Source organism: Perissodus microlepis, chromosome 5 (assembly GCF_051167445.1).
Source record: "Perissodus microlepis isolate ML-2025 ecotype Zambia chromosome 5, ASM5116744v1, whole genome shotgun sequence".
Classification (NCBI taxonomy): Eukaryota; Metazoa; Chordata; class Actinopteri; order Cichliformes; family Cichlidae; genus Perissodus; species Perissodus microlepis.
In genome coordinates, this window is record NC_140465.1 from 10,524,112 (window position 1) to 10,546,906 (window position 22,795).

Sequence of the window (22,795 nt, forward strand, 5' to 3'; positions counted from 1 at the left end):
AATAGGAAAAAGTTAATACTGCATGGATAAATTACACACAGGGCACTCGGTTAGAGCCAACCAAAAGAAGTCAAATCAGCAGTATCTAAACAGGTGCATCCAAAGCAGAGGTTGGTTTCATATCTTGGTGGGAACAGTGGAGGTAGACATAAGTTCACCTGCAGGCAAAAGGCTAACTGCACATGGGGATAAACACATTACAGTAGCGTCTTATTCTACAATGTACAACATGCTTTTTTGGTTTGCAGAAGAGTGCTGTTATTGATTTATAGCGCTGAAATGAAAGCTATTTAGACTTCATATAAATAGTGCAACATGAACGCTGAAAAAATAGATGAGTATTTTTTCAGTGTAATATAATAAGAAAAAACATTGCATGCCATCTAAAAAATATTGTACGCATCAATTATATTATACCGACATAGATTAATATTGCTGGAAAATATTTTTTTTAAATAGCAAAGATAATAATGCATTTTACTATAACAAGTGTAGGCAAAAGACTCCACATTCTTGACAACCATGTGGTGACACATGTTAAGAGCCATAACCAAGATGTTTTGTGGATTGTGGCATCCTTGCATTTAGCCAGCAGGATGGACACATTTATGTTATGTTCCAATGCAGATTTTGTAGTAACATATGCCATAGGAGGCAAATGTTCAAATCAGTGTGACAGCGTATATATTGAAGGTTAATCAACATTCATTGTGACTGCATGCCTAATTCTAGACATATGATCTGTTTCTAGTACTTCAATATCGTGGGGAAAAAGTCTAAACACCAATGAAACACCCTACAATCCAGTGTTGCATTACTGTTATTGTCTTAATAAACAGTAAATCTGCTGTTAAATTAAAGACTTTGTTAGTAGATAATCCCTTGCACCTCACATGCAACCCTATGTAAAATACATTATCTTACCTTACAGTACACCTTTTAACTGTACCTTACAATTACAGTTAAAAGTACAAATACTTTGTTACTGTACTTAAAGAGCAGTATCTGTACTTAACATAAGGTTTGTTTCTGACCAGCTTTTTACTTCCTTCGTTTTTACACAAATATCTCCTTTCTACTCCTTACATTTTCATTACATGTTTATTACTGTAGGTTAAAGACATTTGTGTGCAATTATTATTTCATGTCACTGCACACCTTCAAATTGATTTGAATCTGAACAGAGGGAACAATAACACACAGAAGACAATTTCTGGTGTATCTATCACCAGTTATCAGGATTTGTGATATGGTAACTATAAAATAAAGAAATGTCCTGTTTTGCAAGTTCCCTTATGATCTGCAGCATTGCACCTACTCTGTGTTTGATACCTAATCAATCTAATCCAGTCCTTTGTGGCCACTTAAAATATGTTTATAGAGCTGTGATGTTATATTTGTTGCAGTTTCTGCTGCCCTCTTTGTCTTTATAAGCACATTTTTGATATAAATAAGACTTTCTACCTGGATACGTAAAGGATATTTAAAAGTCAAAAATTGATTGCAAATTCTACTTTGTGATACGAATAATCTTTCATGATAGATATGTTTGACAGATCATAGGTCAACAAGTCATTTACAGCAGTTTAAATACATTTTTGTTTTGTTTTGTGTATGTTTGTGTTTATTTGTTTGTTTTTTACCAAATACTGGAAACCAATTTTTGGCACGCTGAAACTGTGTTTTGGGTACATATAAACTAGCTAGTGCTGCAAAAGAGGAGCTAGCACAAATTGAGTGTTTTTTAAGTGGCAGTTGATTTCAAATGCAGATTTCAAACAGGTAAACAAATATAAAACACACACACACACACACACACACACACACAACTGTCTTTCTGTGCAGTTTCTAACTAAATGTATAGTTGCTGTAACTTCACTCACAGATGGAGATGGGGTTGAAAGAAAGACACGACAGGAGAAGAAGAAGAGATTGTTATTAAAGGGTAAGACTGCTCAGTGACATTTGATAGTCTAGAAGGTTAAAGCTTCTGTAATGTGCCATTTTTTGGATGTTGGATCTATACCTGATGTGCTGCTGGATTTCTATTTCATATTGTGAAACATCTTGCAAAACAAAGTGAAGTGTACCTTAGCCAAGAGTAGCAGAAATCCAATTAAATTTAAGGCGATGATGCTGATTATACCAGCTTTATACTGCTGGTAGCTGCGGCAACATAACATATTTTTATGTCTGGTTAAATTGACAAAAGCAGTGAATCTCAGAGCAGCAACAACATAAGTCAGCATCACAAGTCACAGCCTGTACACAAACTGTACAGGCGCTCACGATGCCAATCTTAGGAACCTGCTGACTCACTTTAACCTGTGACTGTACTAATTTTTCTGTTCAATGCATTTTTAAAAAATTCTCTTGGTTTTTCTCTGCTTATGTTCAGCATACATTGATTTGATTCATTAGAATTAGAATTTTAGTTGAAATACTTCCCATGTATTAATATTGTTTTATTAATATGACACGAGGTTTAGTCTGCTTTGCAGAGAAAAACATCTGGTAGAAACATCCTCAAAGAGCTACTTTTTACTTTTACATTCCGAGTACATTTCAGTGTCTATACTTTACTGAAGTGACAAATATTTGTACTTTTGCTACCTCTGTACATAAGTTAACATTCAGCAATGTTAAATTATCTTATTTTATCAATTTTGGGAAGGTGCTCCTGCTGCTGGCCTGGATTGAGCCAAAGACTGATTGTACCCTCTGTGAAATCCCTGGTTCACGCCAAGACCATATGCTTCCATGTGTGAAACCTTCTAAAATAATGACTTCTATTTATGGTTAACCTGCCTTTGCCTTATGTGCTGTCTCTTGGCCTCAGTGAAATGATGCCGACCATTCTTGTTACTGTGTGTACGTGTTCTAAGCACAGTTTAGAGCTCAGTACTCAGTATTTCTCATGTATTTAAATAGCCAAGAAGCATGGCTGCCGGGTCAGAGAAACAGGTGCTCACGATGTCACAAAAACATGATGATGAAATGGCTTCAGGTTATTGCCACAGTTATGGTAAATGGCCTGCATTTGTATAGCGCTTTTCTAGTCCTTAAGGACCCCAAAGTTGTCCTCACACACCGCACTGTCAGTAACTGCAGAGTCCCAACACCTTGTAAATGATGCTCTAGGAGCTTCTTCAAGATTTTTATCTGTTCTGAAAATGTTCTCCAGCTATTTTTTTGAGCATGTCCTTCATGGTTGCCAGGTGCTGAAGAACTTGCAGGAAAGCTAACTGTATGTCAAACAGTGGAAATGTTGTGCTGTCGGTCAGTTACTACATCATACCTTGGGAGCAGGTAATTGTTAGGTTGAGGTTCAGGAGCTTCATCTCCTCCAAAAAACACCACCACTGCGCTGTAGACATCCAACCAGCTAATGAAGGCTGCTCCCCTACACCGTGAGGTGCAGGCAGGACTCTCCCAACAGTCAACCACTGACTAAAAGCTACATCTTTGCTCATTTTACTTTCTTCTCATTTGCTTTCTGAGACCAGAAGGTCCGTCAGTGGGTCCACCTCTCATTGCTCTAAGGCCAGACACACAAACCCATACCTCAGCAGCCTGCTCTCATCGCACCCCCCACTCGCTGACCCATTTTTACCCTTTGACATTTCCTGCTCACTCATAGTCACATGTACTTTGTTCCCACTCTCCATCTCATCTTCACTCCCATAACTTTGAGTGCTGAAAGGCTGTGAAAGGCTGGAAGAAAACTACATACAGATTCATGGATAGGTTATCTTACCATTTCCTAGTCTGCATGCAGTACACATTCACATCTGAATGCCACTTGAGTTCAAGACATACATTTCAAGCACTTTGACACATTGAAAAATACATTGTCATTGTCAGATTCTGTACATTGTCTCCTTTTAGATGTGGTCATTGAGCCTAACATTGAGGAAAAGAAGGCCCTTTTCACTTTCTTACTACTCTTGTCCAGTCGTCTATCAGCCTGTTCTGTCTGTGTCCCTTTTTTTTCAGTTCGCCCCTCCTTCCCATCTCCACCTCATTCAGGTTGTAGAGAGGATCACAATCACGTCAGACATCTGCTTTCTCTTCTTCACCAGCATCAGTGGCTAGACTCCAGGGGAGCCCTTCACCTATCGCTGTCAAAATAGTTCAGTTCTCCTCGTTCGTATACCTGTAATACATTTGTTCTGCTTTCATCCAAATAATATCTCCTTATTGAAATTCACATTTCGCAGTTTAACACATCAAACGAGCCTTATCGCAGCGCTTCATTTCTGCAGGACACACGTGTTAGAGCAACAGGACTGTGTTGCTTGAATGGCTTGGCAAACTATGTATACTGTGGTTGATGTTTTTAAAGTGGGGTAAATTGAGTTTTTAATTCAGTCTGGCATGTTTACGCTTATCGTTGAAAAACCAGGTGAAGGTTTGATTAGCAATGACAGTAGATGAAAAATGTCTTCCTGCCATAACAAGCTAATATATATATCTATATATGTATATATATCTATATCTATCTATCTATCTATCTATCTATCTATCTATCTATATATATATATATATATATATATATATATAGATATATATATATCTATATACCCCCCCCCCCCACACACACACACACACACACACACACACCAACACCCCCCACCCACTTTCCACCTCATTTTTTAATCAGATAAATGAGGCTTGATGGCAGAAAATAAAACAAACGTTCAGGCTCACGCTGAGATTTAAGTCTCTATTAATTTATAATGTTGGCCAATTTTTAAGCCTTTTAATTCCGACATTGTGTTAAAGGGTTCAGATCGATACTGTGGCATTACTTACTGATTTATGGCTAAGGGTGCTGTGTTAACATAAACCAACATAAATATGTTCTTGGGGAAACAACCATTTTTCTCCTGCAAATAAAGTCAAACTTGACTATTTCATTGCACTTCTCTATTATTATGTTGATTACATCTTTCATGCTCTTCTCATGCTGTCAGCAATAATGAGGCAAAGCCCTGGGTGGCCGTGGCAGTTGATAATTTGCTGTCTGTCTGAGCTGAGATGGGACTTTGCTGTAGTGGGTCATTTGGCATTCATGTGACAGCACCTGCAACCTCAAAAGAAATAGAGTAATTACTCTGTACTGAAAACTGTGATTGCCCTGTAATCCCCATAATTGACATACTGTCTTTTAATCACTACTGCTTTTATGAATGGATTTACGCCGCCAATAGCGTAGTGGTTAACACAAGCGAACAGTCACTGGTTTGATTCCAGTCAGAGATACAAATCCTATTTGGGGTTGTGCCAGTGCAAAATGCTGACAAATCAAACATGAAGAACGACCGGTTGTGGCAAGGGAGGAGTTGAAAGTAACCTTTACTAGTAAATTTATAAGAAAATTTCTCTTTTATGATTATTGCTGAAAGTTTAACAGAAATTGTATTAGTTAATTAAAGCAAATAATTAACCTTCAGTCTGTGGGAAGTGACATTTCAAATCCTTCCATTCTCTGGTTTTAACCTTTGAATAAAAAGACCCCAAAAACCTCTCTTCGAAACGTTTTGCTATCTTAAGCAACTTTAAGTGATGCTATAGCTTCACTCAGCACTTCCATATAAGCTGACACTTCAGCTTATATGAAGTGTCAGCTTATATGGAAGTACTGTGTTAGTACTCCTATTACTGTTGGCCTTGCCAACTTATTTTATTTTATTTTATTTACAACTTTTTTCATATTTTCATGAAAAGTTTCATTAATCCCTGTTAATAAATGACAAACTGGTCATTTATGAACTTGCAGTTAACCTGCAATTAAATGATAATTAATGTTGTTGACTAAAAGAAATTAGTTTGGAAACTAACTGTAAACCATGGCACGGATGCTAAAGGCCCTCTTAGAAGAAGACCACTTAAATCACCTTTCTTTCCCGTTCTGATGCTCGGCTGAATTCCAGCATGTCATCTTGATTTTGTCTACATACCCAAATGCACTGAACTGTTGCTATTAGACATTTGTGTTAAAGAGCAGTTGAACAGATGTACCAAATAAAGTTTGAGTGTAGCGTGTTTCTCTTTCAGTTGTAACATTTAGCATTAAAACTGAATTTGTTTTCCAGAGAGTTTAGCATTTTCTAGGCAATGCAGAGTATTTGTACAGTCACACATTTTCGATCATCCCTGAAATTGAGCAACAAGAAGGTGAGCTGCCGTCTCTTAGCTTAACTTTGAGAATTTCCATGGGTGGCATGTAGGTAAGATTGCCCTATATTTGCCATGCAGTACAAATCAAATATTCAGGGAATTTAAAAGAAGGGGAAACACATGAATCTTACAGTTGTTTCATTACAAACCAAAACTGCTGACCTGAATCATTATTCACATCCACTATGGATGTGATTTTGATATCAGACCTTTGATGTGTATAATTTTTTTGATAAAAAATAGTTCTACACAGAAACCATGCAGTCAAAACCGACATTATTAAACACTAGTTAACAGTACTTCTGCATGGATTAACCTCCGAGCATTCTTTTCATGCAGCTTATGATTGGTAGATAGGACTTTGTTCCAGTGCCGTCATCAGTGCTGTGCAGGCTGGAAATGCACCCTAATGCTGCGTAACACTGTAAAATGACAGAAGAGGAGACAAATAAAAGTACAACTGCAATCTTAGCAATCGATTTCACATTTTTTTTCCAATTTCTTTCCATTCAGCCACAGTGCAGCTTGTGAAATTGGGCCCGGCTACTGTTGAATCAGAGGAAAAAGGCTTCCTGGGTTTGCAGTTATTTGATGATAGCTCTCGTTTCTGATTACCTCCACCGCCCGCCCATAGATGTCCTTTTTGGATACATTGAAACTGTTCACCCGCTACTCTTTTGACTTTCTCCCCATCTTGTGCAGCATTTTCTGGTAACAGCACTCTTAACAATGCACACTATATTATTATAGTGTGCATTTACAACACGGCACAGGTTATGCCCAGCAAATGACAGTAAAGGACGTGTTTCAAGGGAATACACAGGGTTAAAACTGCTTTTTCTGTCTCATGCTTATCAACCATCTGCTGGTTCTAAGTGGGGTAAATGCACATATCTGAGTTTATTATATCAGCAGTTAATCATGTTAGCGAGTGTCTATAGAATTTGTCAACAATTTGGGGAGGATTAAATTGCAGAACAAACAAAAAGGAGACAAGATGGAATGCATGAGGAAGATGAGGCAGGGGGTGTAATTGCAGTTTAAATGTGTGTTTTTGTCAGAAATGGAGGTAATGGGTTATTATATCCCTCTGGAGGCCTGCAGTGGAAAAATGCCTGCAGATGTTGTGAAGGGCCATGGGCTCCCCCACCACGCCACTCAGGAGGAGACAAATAGGAGCACAATGGGAGGCTGCTGTAAATACAGAGTTGGAGGTCCGTCTCCATCTTTATAAAGTCCCTTTCTTCCTCTTTTTCTCAGACTTTCTTTCTCAGCAATCCCCACCTGAGTAGCTGATGAGCAGATGGTCTGAGTTTCCCCAAAAGCACCTTCATTTCCAAACAATCCCACTATAGCAACTCAAAGTGCTGACAGAGATCTTTGTTAATGGTTGTTGTTTAGCGGTGTAACTTCTAGCTTAGATGTTGTTTAGGTTTCGTTTCAGACCTTTTTATTATAGCACAGTAATGCAGTAGAAGATGACTGTTGGTAACACTTTAGCGTCCCAAACATAGACTGTATATAAACAATATACGTAGCCTCTTTATCTGACAAAATGAAGCCAATGCAGCATTCAATTTAATGGTCAACAGTAAATATTTTCCTAATGCCCTAATCAGACGCTAATTTTAAATGTTTTTCACTACATTTTCTTAATTATGGTGCCCAGCAGGGTGTGCAGTAGGACTACCGTGCGATTGAGAAGTTGCATGAGCCTCGTTTGTTCAGTTAAGTCTATACCGCCTTCATAACAGTTAGAAAATACAAAATGCTCAGCTCAAGGCTTAGGAGCAATCACTGTGTCTTTACACTCACCAACCACTTTGTTAATTACATTTAGCTAGTACTGGATTGGACCCAGTTTTGCATTCAGAACTTCATTAATTCCTCATTGCATGGATTCAACAAGGTGCTGGAAATAATCCTCAGAGACTTTGGGCCATAGTTAAATGATAACAGCACACAGTTATTGTAGATTTTTTTGGCTGCACATCCATGCTGTGAATCTCCCAGAAAGGTTTTCTATTGGATTAAGATCTGGTGACTCTAGAGGCCATTTGAGTGCAATGAAGAGGCTTCAATTATCATCTTTAAGAAACTAGTTTGAGATGATTTGAGTTTGATGGCATGGTGCCCGCTGGAAGCAGCCATCAGAAGATGGGTACATTGTGATCATAAAGAGGTGGAGATAGACAGCAACAATACTTGGGTAGGCTGTGGTGTTTAAATGATGGTACCAAGGGGCTCAAAATGTGCCAAAAATGTACACCACCATTGGCCTGAACTGTTGATGGATGGATGGAGCCATGCTTTCATGTTGTTTGTTGTTTGTAATGAGTGGTTATTTAAGTTATTGTTGTTTTACTCAAAGCAGTCATTTTGGTCATTCTCCTCTGACCTCTGGCATCAAGTAGGCACTTTCACTCAGAGAACTGCCAGTGGATAGTTTCTCTTTGTTGGAACATTTTCTGTAAACACCAGAGATGGCTGTGTGGGGAAATCCCACATCCCACCAGATCAGCAGTTTTATGAAATACTAAGACCGCCCCATCTGGCACCATCAACCACTGCTATGTTTAAACTCACTTTAGTTTGAACTTCAGCAGGTCGTTTAGATCATGTCTACATGCCTGAATGCACTGAGTTTCTACCATGTGATTTCCTGATTAGATAGTTATTCTAATGAGCATTTGAACAAGTAATGTATTAAACTGGCTGGTGGATCTATTTACTATATGGTCAAATCAACTCAAGTGCCATATACCAGTTTCGAGCAGGTTATGCATCAGACAATGTATTTACCTTAAGCATTAAAATCTGTGAATCCTCAAGTTGAATGAGGCTGTGTGTCCACTTGGTCCTGGACTAAGAAAGTATTATTGTTGTTATTATTATTAGTGTTATTAAATTTTTTACACTTAAGCTTCTGTACAGTATATAGCTATGAGAGATAACTTGTTTCATTTTGTTCCCAGTCTCTGTACTTTCTTCTAATACCTTGTTTTGCAGACAGAAATCAGTCTGGTATCAGTCTTTTTCATCTAACTGTCAACAATAAAGCAAATATGCTTATTCCCCAAAATGTCAGACTTTTCTCTTGTTTGGCTGAAGATTGTTTGGTCTACTTTATTTGCAGCACAGAGTTTAAAGGTCCAAGAGAAGTATTTTATATAATTCAAAACAACATAGACACTGAATTCCTCAAAATTGAGTTCATTTGAGGAGAGATCAGATTGTACGAATATCAAAGTCTTTTGGAAGCTGCCTGAATATTATCCAGTCTGTTGCAAACACAGTGGGCGGCCTTATCCTGTGGTGATATTAACCATTCATGCTTTCATAGCTATAAGATGGAAAGAAAATCCTCAGTTTAGCAGAGACGAGCCCTAGAAGGATAGGTCTTTTTTTGTGTGCGTGTGTTGCTGCTGCGGCGGAAATATAACGGAGCTAATAACACCGGATCAAAAGCATTCTGATCTAGTTGCCAAAAGCCACGGGGCCTAGTAGGCAGCCGAGGTTTGCGCTGCTCCAACTTTGGGGACGGTTTCAATGGGCTGCTCCTGGGTGACCGTGCATTGTCTGCCCTTCAAGTTGGAAAAGCAAACAAATAAGGCTATGCTGCCTCCCGCTGTGAGGTCGACTCATTTGTTCCACTTGTCCGGCTGATGGATTTGGTTTTATAAAATTTGGCTTTTTTTAGCCTCCTGCTAATTAGTTAAGGGAAAAAACACGCACTCCACACATTTCGTCCAATTTGACTAGCCTCTTTTTTTCTCCTTCTAAATCGCCCTCCTGTGATCATCTTCACAGACTGTGCATCCACAGCATGGTTGCACTCGGTCTATGAATTAGGCACAGCCTGAGTGGCCTGGAGGCTCTAGTCACCCTGTAGGAGGGTCTATGAGCGGTAACAGATTAGGCGGGGCTCCCCGGTGTGTACTGCCATGCGCCCATGTGTGAATACTCTGTCTGTCATCAGCAGTAAGGCAGTGGCATGGGTGGATCTATCAGCAAATCCGACTTGCATGGAGAAAATTCTTAGGTCCTGGCAGAAAAGGCTGGGATGGGCTTCCCGCCCCCCCTTCTCTCCCACTTTCCTTTTACATTATTTCAGGCCCCAGGAGAGTATTCTCCATCATGTCAATGTAATGTAGCACACAGAGGCAATCATGCAGCCTCTCTGGCCTCGAGGCTGCCTGCTCAGAGGAGAAAATGCAGCTTTAGCACTTAATCATCTCACCAGTACCTGGTGCACCAGTCTATGAGAAGGTTTTCCACACAATATGAAAGCAGATCGTTAATGGTGGCTGTGTTGTTGCGTAGTCCCCAATGGTTAAGGGGCTTCTCCATTGACACCCCCCCCCACACACACACACATACACACACACATAGTTGAAGATCAGTGAATACTCAGACCTATGCGTATGTCAGTCCAAACCACACGGAAAAACACCACAGCTGGGCGCCAATGTTACATGCAGACACCTGCTGAAACATTTGGATTCATGACTCCCGTCTCCTCACTGAGGAGCGCACTGCAATCAGAGTCATTCTAGTGTGATCAATACCACACCGCTGAGGAAGACCATGCATGCTGAAGCAGTGATGTGGGGCTTTATTGATATTGCCTTGCATGCATACCAGACATTGGTGTTTCAGAGCTGCACGTATCACATTTGATAGGAAGTGGATGCGATACTGCCTTAATGTGCTGGTCACACTGGTTGGGAAGGCCAATGACAGGAAGGGAAAAAAAGCGCATGTGTGTACATGCATAGAAATGAACAGAGCAGTGTGTGTATTATCAAGTGATTGATCGGCTACACGCATGGCTCCAAGGGAAGACATAGGGAGAGGTCAAACAAGACTGTTCCAAATAGACCTGTCGGAATGAGCCTCGGGGAGGCCTAACTGGTTAGACAAGGGCAATACTTTTTTACCACAAGTGCCCTTGTTTTACTGTGCACGGGCTGGACAAGCCCATGTATTATTCACTGGTCTCACTGGGTGATAAATGGGAGGCCTCCATTCTAAGCAATGGAATATTCACACCAGTGCTTATCTCTTTTAATCCCATGACTGCAGGCCAAGTCACTGAATTAGTGGGCAAGGCATAACAGTGCCATTTAAACTGCAGGGGCAAGGTTGTTTAACTAGGAGCTATTTCCAAAAGCTCTTTTTTGATGAATACGTCTGGCGGCGTTAGCTAGTGTTCTTTTTAGGGCGTACAGTATTTAAAAAGAACACGTGTTTTTATGCTTTGGAATAAATCACAGTTATGCCCGTGCACTGTATATTACCTGTAGCAGTTTGTTTACCATCTGTGCGCTCATTTATTTCCCTGCCCCTCTGTGTTTTATCTACAACATAAAACCAAAGAATACACATATCTGCCAGCACGTGGTTATTTTTATTAAACTATAACACCAGCAACCGCATGGCAATATTTTAACGACTAACTCGTGTCATCTCATAGAACTCGCAGTGACGAGTTTCTTTTATTTTGGGCTATAAAAAGATAATCAAAAAAACTTCACACTCTTATGTCTGTATATAAGAACATGATGTTTGGGGATCTGTAAATGTACAAATAATGAGGAAGAGAATGAAAGCTTTATTGATCCATTAAGGAAACTCTCTCCATGTATTTAGTTAGAGTGAGTATATATAAATCTATATATAAGTGAGTGCCTTGATCGGAACAGGATTATTAACCTACGGTGTTATTGATGGTGGGAGGAACCAGAGCTCCCAGAGGGATTCTGCACTCAAATGGGAGAACGTACAACAACTCCAAATCTCTGGCCAAGTTTGAACCCATTTTTCTTTTCTGCTAATAGAACTTACAACGGAGCCTCTGTAGTGACTGTTTTATGCCTGTGTTGTTTTTGAATTTAGCCAAATCCCTCTCAGTGCCTTATGAACATGTGTCAAGCATGATACTTTGTGAGCATTAGTCCAGGCTTCTAGCGCTTTTAGCAGCTTCTTGCCTCTGAGAGTTGTGTTTCTTTTCCCTCCGCACATAATTTATTTGAACCAGTTTGATTTTATGTTCATATCAGGAGCTTAATACACATTCAGATCCTTTTACTTACAGAATAAGATTATTCTTTGCTTAACTTCATAGAAAAAATGCTTGCACAAACAAATAAAGGCCTCAGATACAAAAAAGAAGTTTAGTCAAAGGATAGCATTTTGCAAGGGATACTGTAACATTTCAATCTCTATCTAAGGAAGGAAAAGAAGCCAGTCAAAGGCTAAAAGCAAACTCTTGTACAAACTCTTGCTTTAACCAGTCTCAATCTAGGTTGTTTCTGATTTAAATGCACGACCTGTTTATTGACAGGGCCAGTGGCGCAATGGATAACGCGTCTGACTACGGATCAGAAGATTCCAGGTTCGACTCCTGGCTGGCTCGAAGCGTGTTTTTGACACCTGATTTGAAGGAGGAGGTGGAATAATCAGGATATGAAGAAAGAAAGAGGTTAGTTTAGGTTAGGGATAGAGATTAAAATGAGCTAACAAGTGGAGAGCACTACTTAAAGCTGACAACAGTGATGGACAAAAGATAGATGAAGAGTGAAACTTTCAATAACAAGGGTTATTTCCTCACATGTAGAAACTACAGAGGATACAGTTGAGGAACCACACCATGCAGATATGGGAAAGAGTGAGCATTATTAAGGCATCATGCATCATCATCAAAAAAAGAGAGCCCACTTGTTTTGTGCTGATGGAGAAGGTCAGAAAGAGCTTCACTGTTTCTTCATGTTTCTAGAAAAAGGATATGATAAGAAGGCAGAAGAGGGACTGTGGTACTGCATAGAAGCAGGAGGTGGGTGCAGGACAGGGAGGGACAGAGCGAGACTGTTGTCATCAGTACATCAGTTTGTAAGTGGCATTTTAAATGTTCACATTGCAACTTGCAAGATGTGATTAGTGACGTACCACAAGTTATTTTATAAGCATCTGCACTGTAGACCTACCTTAACTTTACCTTACATTACCTTAGAGCTAATATAGCTACTGTATAAAAAAATAATCAATGTACTGTTCAACAAACTACTTCCTGTCTTGCTAAAAAACAATCCCAATAACTCCATGCAGCCCTGCCATGGTCATATTTCAGCAGTTTGGAAGAAGCTGGATCCTGTAGTACAACTACACCGCCAGCCTTTGTTTTCCCTGTACAGAAACTGGATGTCTGCCACGGAGCTTTCTAGAATACTAATGACAGTGGTTAGCGAGTCAAAGTTACTGACCTGAGGTGCCGAGATAGAGCACAGAGCAAGGAGTGGTGGAGCTGAAGCTCAGCCATAATAAGACTGGAAATGTCATAGTTTATTACCTCTGGTGTGGATTGCGCTCCACAGGTTGTGGCTGATAGCGAACTCCACTCATTCCCTATTCATCCTGCTGTATGGATTAAGGGTGGATGATGACGGGGGGAATCTCGACAGTCAGTGCAGACAGGGAAAATGTTTTGCATTCTTTCTTCCCTGTTGGAAACATGTCTGAAAGGCATGCTGTAGTTAGTGCTGGACTCCAGAAGAAGCTCTGTTTAGTGGATTGGCAGAGAAGGAGCACCTGAACAGCCTCTGGAAGCAGCGTGTCTGGGTTTTTTGGTTGTTGTTGTTTTTTTTTACTTCTTCATCCCATTGTTCATCTGCCCTCTTTTCTCTTGTTCTGTTTTTGTTTGTTTCATTTTTCTAACCATGTTTCTGGCAGCCCATTTCTCCCATTTTCTCTGCCCATCATCTCCCAACTTTTCCAGTTTCATTTTAATTCTGTTCCACCCTCTTCCTTCTCTCTCTATCGCCTTGTCTCTCTGCAGGTGGGGAGGCTTGGAAGAAAAAAAACCTGAAAGAAAAAATGAAAGAAAGGCGGCTATGCTTCTTTTATGCCCCTCGTGCCTTTCCACGAACAAGGCGAGGGTTAGACTTGTCAGGCAATTAATGTACCTGCACATGGCTACAAGGAGCCTCTCCATTAAAAACAAAGCCAATTCATTCATGGATTGGAGGATAAACCCCCCCCACACACACACACACACTCCTTCATTTGTATCAGGGTTAGAGTAATTACCCCCCGTGCAGCTAATCTATTTCTGCAGCTACTGATTCATCTTCTGCATCTTCTCAATCTGTTTGAGGTGGTCTCGCATATTTAATCTTTTTTTTTTCAAAAGTCACTTTTTATTCAGTTTTTTTAAATCACTGATTGCAAAATCTTTGATTTCCAGCATGAATTTCAGCCGCTCTAAGAGTTTAGCTGAAGCCCGGGCTTTAATCCTTACCGTACCTCAACCACTTGGTAATAATCCATGCGCAGAGATTCATGCATTAAACCAACGAGGTATAAATATTAATCATAAAACACAAATTAACATTGAAGCAGATTATAGATAAAAACAGCCATGGGAAGAAATGAGGGGTGAAACTTTTTTAAGTCGGAAAACTTTTGAAATTTTACAGAAAAAGGTAAATCCGCACAAAAAGAACTGAACAACAATGCAATGCTTCACACACGTTGCTCAAGTGTAAAATTAAAACATTTATTATATGTCGGTGCATCTCTTTTTTCCCCCTCCTATCACGCGATTCCTATCTTCACAACATCGAGTGACTCCTGAATTTGTGTGTCTGTATAACATTGTTCCCCTAAAAATGCTTTTTAGAAGGTTTAAATTGAACAGCTACTGAGTACACACGTTTCCAAGATAATATCCAAAGTCCAAATGCTGCCTATTTTTTGTGGAAGAGCAACATTGCCATCTATCACTGAGAAACAGTAATGCAGCACACACAGAAAAAAAAAGAGTTGCATGTAAACTGTTAAAAGGTGGGTTTTTTCTGATGTCTATGAAAACCTCAAAGCACCCAACTAACCTTTTAACATTTCTCCTGCACAAACGACACTGTTTTTATCTTACCTGTCTGTATTCTATAGCACAAAAACCTTAAACATCACTGTTACAACAGCACGAGGAAGCTAGATAAGCCAAAACAATGAACAGACAACAACAACAAAGGGGTTCATCTACACCAACCTCCTATCCCTCTGTGTGCAGTTCTGCTACGGTGGCCTCAGATGGGAATACTCCACGTTCATTGTGAGATTTATTCATCCCATTTACTTCCAGGTGTTTTATTTTCATGGGATGAGGTGATGCCGCACATTGGTCCTGTCCTAAAAGTCCCACCAATGGCTTGTGTGGATCAGATTTCTCTGATTTATCCCGGCTAATTCACTGAAGGGTTCGGGTTATTTAGTGGCCTGCCAGTGTGAGAGATCACAAATGAAGATGGCCAGAGTGCTTTTATTTGGTGCTGTGTTTGCAGTGGTGGCATCATTGTGTGATGTGCGACTTTTTTTTCCTTCTTTTTATTAGCATGCAAATGTATAAAGCACATCCATGTACAAAGACACCGTCGTCACCACTGGCAGAGATAGTTTCTTTCCTAACCATAATTTCATGCATAATGTCACAGATCTGGATGCCGCGCGGCCCAACTGTTCTCCCGTGAATCCTAATTCCACATTCAGATCGCTTTATTTCTGAGACGCCTCTGCAAATCGTGCCCTTAATTAATCGGAATGATGCATCGATTCCAACTTCCCTCTTCCCTTTCCTCGACAATTTTAAAGGGCTTGCGAGGAGCGCGTGAGGAAATGGAAACACAATCAAAGCAGTGGAACTACCCAAGGAAAAAAAGGATACGACTTTATCAGATGTAGCATTTGATTACCCCGCCTGTGCTTAAAAATCTGCAGAGAAGAATTCGAAAATGTTAAAACTATGCAGGAGGAGTTCAAGTGCGTGTCTGTAAATGCACATCTACCTATCAGAAGTTCCAGCGGGTCTCGGTCGCCTATTTTTCAAGCTTAGTTTGCCAGGTTTTCTTTGGGGGAGCTTTTTTTTTAGCTTTGGCTACCTTCTGGTCTACTTTCCCCTCCCTCCATCCTTTGCTCTTCAGCTCTAACAGCCCCTGACAGCTGGAGATGAAATAGAAATTTTGATATCAAACACCTACACAAAGGAGGGCTGACCTTTGATCAGCGTGCTGTTTGATGTTGTGACATAAAATTTGCATCATGGGAGCCCTGGCAGCGGACGTTACCGCAAAAAGGGGTAATGCCAGAGCCCTGTCAGGGAGCCGCGAAGGTCAAGGGCCTATTAGGAAGGAACAAGCCCTCTAATCCCACACAAGGGCCCTGCAAAGCATTTGATGTTCAATGCACAGAAATAGAATGAAAAATTGAGCCCTGAGAAAAGAGCAAAGACATTAAGAGGTTATTTCGTATCAGCCGCTGAGTGAACAGGAAAGGCAGGGCATTATAGAATTGTTCTTATTATACTTGATGTTGTGTTTAGATCAAAAAAATTCATAACCTCAGCTGGTCAAACAAGATTATGCTCTGCAAGTCAGTCGCTCTCGCCTTGTTGAAAGTAATAACCTGCATGTCTTTAAAGCATTTCGTACTACACAGATCCTCGCCAGAAATAACACTGGCGTCCTCTCTCAGGTGTGTGGCGGCGCGGGCTACTTTAGAGCATATGGCACGCTCCGTCTGAATGTTGTCTATTGATCTGTGGACAGGTTGATCAGTGGAGCTCTGAAGCTCTTTAATTATTCAAGCTGGCACGTCATTTTTCATGCTCGCTGTTATTCCACAAGACCAAAAATAAATCTGTCACTCCCACTTTCCATCTTTCATCTGGCCATCGGCTTGCAGCCTCATTAGCTGCACAGCACAGTTGAAGGAGGAAAGGAAAGGAAAGGAAAGGAAAGGAGAGAGAAGTTGACATACATTCCTCATCCTTTGTTCAGCACACGCTGTTTAACAGGTCTGCTGCACTATGTCAGACAATCATTTGATCTCATTTCAGGCAATATCATCATCTTTCCTCTCGGTCCTGTAATCAATATTTCAGTTACATTTTTGCTCTCACTTTAAAGCGCAGTCGTGATGCATGCCAAAGACTTTTATAATACGCTGAAGACAGTGTTTTGTTTGGTTAATTTATGACAGTTACTCATATCAACTTTGACTTTTTAAGGGAACATCCTGAAAAATGCGTTTGATTTACTCTCTTACAGGTTTTTCCTCATATTACTCCACCCCTGCACATCTGCAATGAAGCGCTGTCCAGAAAAAAACACAGAGGGATATGCTTATATTACTTTTAAATATGTAAGCTTGACTTGAGAAAATCTGTTTTACTTGAAATTAAACATGGATTTTTTTCCACAGAAGGAGACTTTCTGTTTGTCGTCACCAGTGTTGGTCAAGTTACTTGAAAAAAGTAATCAGTACCTAATTACTGATTACTTCCCCAAAAAAGTAATCCCGTTACTTTACTGATTACTTATTTTCAAAAGTAATTAATTACTTAGTTACTTAGTTACTTTTTAACAACACGATTTACAACCTGAATAGGTGATAAAGCGATAGATCTTTCAGCCCAATTCTACTTTTTCTACATAATCCATCATACAAAATGTAATCAAATGGAAAAGTCTCTTTTTAAAACTTGTTTTATTAGTTTTAATATTTTAACTTTATGCATCAAGCAAAAATTTAATTATATGCAACATTCTCTGACTGGAAGAAATTTGTTTAATATTTAAACCTATTTTCTGCACATTCCAGCACATAAAATAAAATATTTTTGTGTGTTTACACTCACTCTTTCAAATAGATGCAAGTAAAACACAGCAGAAAATAAATAACATCAAAGACTAGCGGTCCTTTTGCTCTATTTTCACCTGTAAAGCATGAGTAGGGTAGGCGGAGGTTTACCCTGGTGCAGGTGTGCCACAGCGGTCAGTGGAAGAATCCGCGAGTTTCTCTGTGAATTTCCCATTACGTCGTAGCGCACTCGGTGCTTGCTTGGAAGTTTAGGGGTTTTTCTTCGCTGTAAAAAGAAGTTTTCTTCCCACGCACAATGGACACTAATGTTTTTATCACTTTTTATGGAATCAAACTCAAAATAAGGTCAGTACTTCCACGCTTTAAACACTGCACGCTCATACTCTCTCCTGCACTCGATATATGATCCACTGTTGATCTGCACACAGCTGTTGTCACGAACTTTGCACTTGCTTACATCACTGTCATGAGACATTCTCGCAAAAAAAATCACGGTTTTAGTAACGCAGCGTTCCTACGGGAATGTAACGGTAATCTAATTACCGTTTTTGCAATAGTAATCCCTTACTTTACTCGTTACTTGAAAAAAGTAATCGGATTACAGTAACGCGTTACAAGTAACGCGTTACTGCCCATCTCTGGTCGTCACATACACTGACATGGTGTGTAAGATGATATAGCTTTTATTAGTCCCACAGTTGGGAAATTCACATTATCACAGCAGAAAAAATGAAAAGGAACAAAATAAACAGATGCAGCAATAAAAAAATAACCTATATGAAATATACACTAAATGAAGCAGGGAGGAAAGTCTATATTACACAATGATGAAAGAAATATCACTTAAATATAAGCGCAGTGGTTCAATGTGAATAGAAGAAGTATGAAAATCTTGAAAATGTTACCTAAAGTCTATCTAACTAATATTCACATACGCAATACAGGTTAATACAGTAAAATTCTACTTTTTGAATATTTAATAATCTCTCATTAACTTTAAATTATTATTCCTGGTGGATTAATGTCTTTTCCCCATTAAAGCAAAATTAAGAACTTTAAGAACTAACATTAGCATTAACATCAGCTTAGACTGATGCTCAAAAATGATACAGTAACTTATTTAATGTTGTCTTACGGTTACCTGCTTGTGTTGAATCTATGTTTAGGCGCAAGCCCTGATCAGTGCATCGTCTTTTTCATCCCATAATCACTGCATTTTGATGAAACCTGCCCATAATGTGAGCTGATAACAGCTGACCAAAATAACAGCACATATTGGTCCAATCTGATATAAGGCACACTACTTAAACTGTGCTTAAATTGCTGCTGCTGCCTGTGCACGCTGCTTTGCAACCCCCCGTCCATTTAGCTCCTCCTGTTTGTGCTGTTTTCATGTCTGTTTTTTTTTCTGTTCTGTGCTCAGCATCGGTTTTCCTCTTTTCTTGATGTGATAGGGGTACTTCCCCCTTTAATGAAAGAACAATCATTGTGCTTAGGATAGATGTCCATCCCTAATGAACTTAAATCAGTCAGAGTTCAAGACATTTTCTCAAAATGACATATTTTTGTACATTTTAATAATCCAACAGGGGGGATAAAAAAAAAAAGACCAGATAGAATCTACTGTATAACATTACCTCAGTCACCATATTTTCTGACACCAGTATGAGGTAAGACTTTCCAGGTCAGACATTTTTAAGACTCATGAGTTTGCTGGCCTGATCAATAATTTTTCTATAATTATCTCACTGTTGCACTCATTAATTACACTTTCAAGGCTCATTTCCAGTGCTGGCAACAGATGCCCATTCTGCTGGAGCGTCCAGGGAGGCGAGGGCGAGCTAGTGGTGGTGGCAGAGAGAGCAAGGCCTGATTAATCCTCTGTCTCTCTGTCTAAGGTTGGCTGCCACTCGCAAGGGGTAAAATGCAAGCACTCTGTCATTTGAGACTTCACCACGTGGGAGACAAATGAGGCCTTTGGTGGCCAAATCGATAAGTTCCTCTGATGAGCCAAATTTAGTGAGTGCCGCTTCTGCTTTGAAGTAATCCTCCAAACAGTCCGGGGCAAGGCTTTTCCAGAGAACTTCCTGTGCAGTGTTTTTGGATCATCAAAGTGACCACTAGCTAATTCTAATGCCTAAGACGTTATATTATGAGCAGTTTTTTTTGCAGTGCAATGCATCAGTTGCTGATGTTTACACTAACCAGATGGCCTTCAGTTGAATGAAGTCTTCATTTCTCTTGGATCCTATTGTCTAGAAATGCTGCCAATCCACCTGCACGGACGGAGGAAATAAAATGATGAGGATTAGTTTGGCTGATGACAAATCCAGAGTGATGTGTGACGTTGCTAAATGTGATCACTACCTTGCCAACCTCTCCATCTGTCCAGGAGGCGGGGTCGCCAGATTGGCTGAATAATTCCACCAGACCCAGACAGCTGTCAGTTCTTATCTACCCTGTGCTCCCACGACAACACCTGGATGCAATAAGTGGTGAAGTGAAGAGACTGTCGTTACAGTCATTACCGCCTCAAGTTTAGAAAAAAAATTATTGCTGTAGGTTTGAAAATATTAACTGTGTGTGCGTAATTCCATTTTATCATCTTTATAACAGTGTTTGCTTTTGCTGAGTACGCTCCAGGATATAGTCCCCCAGAATGAGTTAAAAGTGCAGCGTCACCTCCAAAGTGTTCATTTTTTACTGACATCCACAAACAAAGGGCAGACAAGGGTCACAATCAGATATACATTCAGTCCCTATAATGCCCTTTTAAGAGCAGCCTGGGCAGATCGGAGCGCAGATGAAAACACACTGAGCTGGCACATGGATGCCATCTGCTGTCTGTTAGAAAGCTGGATGTTATGACCAGAAGGTCAAATTGCAGTTCCATACATAACAGTATTTCCTGTCCATAAACAATCAGTCAGGGACTAAGAATTAGATATTTTTCCAGTGTATTTCAACATGTCCAATTCAGGGTCACAGTTGGCTGGAGCCTATCCCAGGGCTAGCACCGAGAGACAGACAACTATTCAAGCTGACATTTACACATCAACCAACGGAGAAACAGCAATAAACCTAACATTACTGTCTTTGGACTGCAAGAGCAAGCCAGCGTGACCAGTGGGAACATGCAAACTCCACAATGAAAGGCCCAAGACATCCAGTGGAATCAAACCCATGGCCTACTTGCTTTGAGGCAACAGTGCTAACCACCACACCATACTTAAAGCTGCAGTGTTTTGTAAGTCATGAAAGCGTTAATTCAGCTATTCTTTTCAGCAAGCACTGCATACATCTGGCTGCAGAATCCATTGTTTGACAGTTGGGCAGCCCAGTGCAAGAAAGCCTGAGTTCTAAGTGCTCCCCGCATCATGTGGATGCGGGGAGGCGGGGGTACAGGAGAGAAATGGTGGAAGAGGAGGTGGAGCGAAGGACAACCAGCTGCGTTTGAACCTTCTCGAACCACAGTTGAGTGCTCAGGCCAGACTGGGCCTAAACATGGAGCGGTTTCATGCTTCAGCTGCAACTGGGAAACAGACAGCAAATGAAGAGACTTGAAAGTTCTTCCCATACACAGGTCTGTTTAAAGGGCTTTGGCTCGATCTGCACTGTATGAATCTATAGAACTCTTTGACTGTGTTCTCTGTTCACTGTATGTGAACTATAAAGTTACAGAAAACTGACTTTTCATTATTACTCTGTTAGGTATCAGATATTATCAGATGCAGAATGAAGTGCTGTCTTTCTCCACAAGAGGGCAAACTCTCTCTGTAATATTTGCATGTGGAACCATGAACACAATAGGCTTACTACTCAGTACAACACACTTGTCTTAGAAGTATGATATCATTTAGGAGTAACTGGGATGGCTATGGCTCAGGAGGTAGAGCAGGTCTACTGAGCAGAAGATTGGTGGCTTGATCCCTGGCTGCTCCTGTCTGTGTGTCAAAGTGTCCTTGAGCAACACACTGAACCCCAAGTTGCTTCGGGGTTCAACACAAAGTTACAGAAAACTGACTTCTCATTATTACTCTGTTAGGTTCAACATACAAAGAAGTGCTTGCGTGTGTGTAAATGCGTCAAAGAGACATGCTGTATAAAGTACCTGCAGTGAACCAGAATCATAACTCTTTAGCTCAAGGGTTCAAGTTTGTGCACAGCTTTCAAAGCTTGACATTCAAACATGGCTTTAAAGCAGATTGATTCCTTTTTTTCTTTTGGTTTCTCACATCTGACTTTCACCTCAGAATTAATATTCCCACATTGAATGTCTGCTTTAGCTTTTTTTAAATATACTTCTTCTTCTTTCACGAGACAGGAAAGAAACACAGGAGGTTTTGTGCTTCGCTGTGGTGGAGGCTGAGACTCCCCACCATCACTCCCAGAGTCCCAACTTGATGTTGGGAGATGAGACGGGAAACAGGTGTCACCCATGACCTTCGGTGCTCAGACACTATGGGCCTCACAACCGGGAGTGCTCCATAAGCTCCTTCACCATTCTCCCTCTCATCCTTCGCCTTTTATACTGACAAATATGAGGCAAACCTGCACAAACACACACACAAACACTCCCGTATGTGTCATCAAAGATTACACCCATCGCCACTGATGAGCATTCAGGATTGTGTGTTTAGCATCAGTACTGCATTACAGTTACAATGCATTTCTCTTGTGCTCCCGCCCTGATTTCAACTCGGAAAGACGACCCCTCAGACAAAGAAGGGAACACAAAGTAATAACCTCTAAATCCCCACGACTGGCTTATGTGAAGCCGGAGACGATTGGGAAGTCTGCCTTTGAGAAGGCTGGTTGTGGGAGCTGGCAGTGTCTGTGTCCTCAGCATGTCTGTCAGTGCCTCTCCTATCGCCCACTCTGTTTTCCTCATAAGAAAAAGATTAATTTTGCAGATTATCAAGCTCCAATAAAGTGCTTACTGTTAGCCAGTAATTGA

At 40.3% G+C, this 22,795-nt stretch overlaps 1 non-coding gene across 1 annotated transcript; it reads left to right on the forward strand.

Moving 5' to 3' along the window:
* Positions 1-12,528: 12,528 nt before the first annotated feature.
* On the forward strand, positions 12,529-12,601 carry trnar-acg (transfer RNA arginine (anticodon ACG)). The gene has a single exon. It is a non-coding gene; the product is annotated as a tRNA-Arg (tRNA).
* The last annotated feature ends 10,194 nt before the right edge of the window (positions 12,602-22,795 follow it).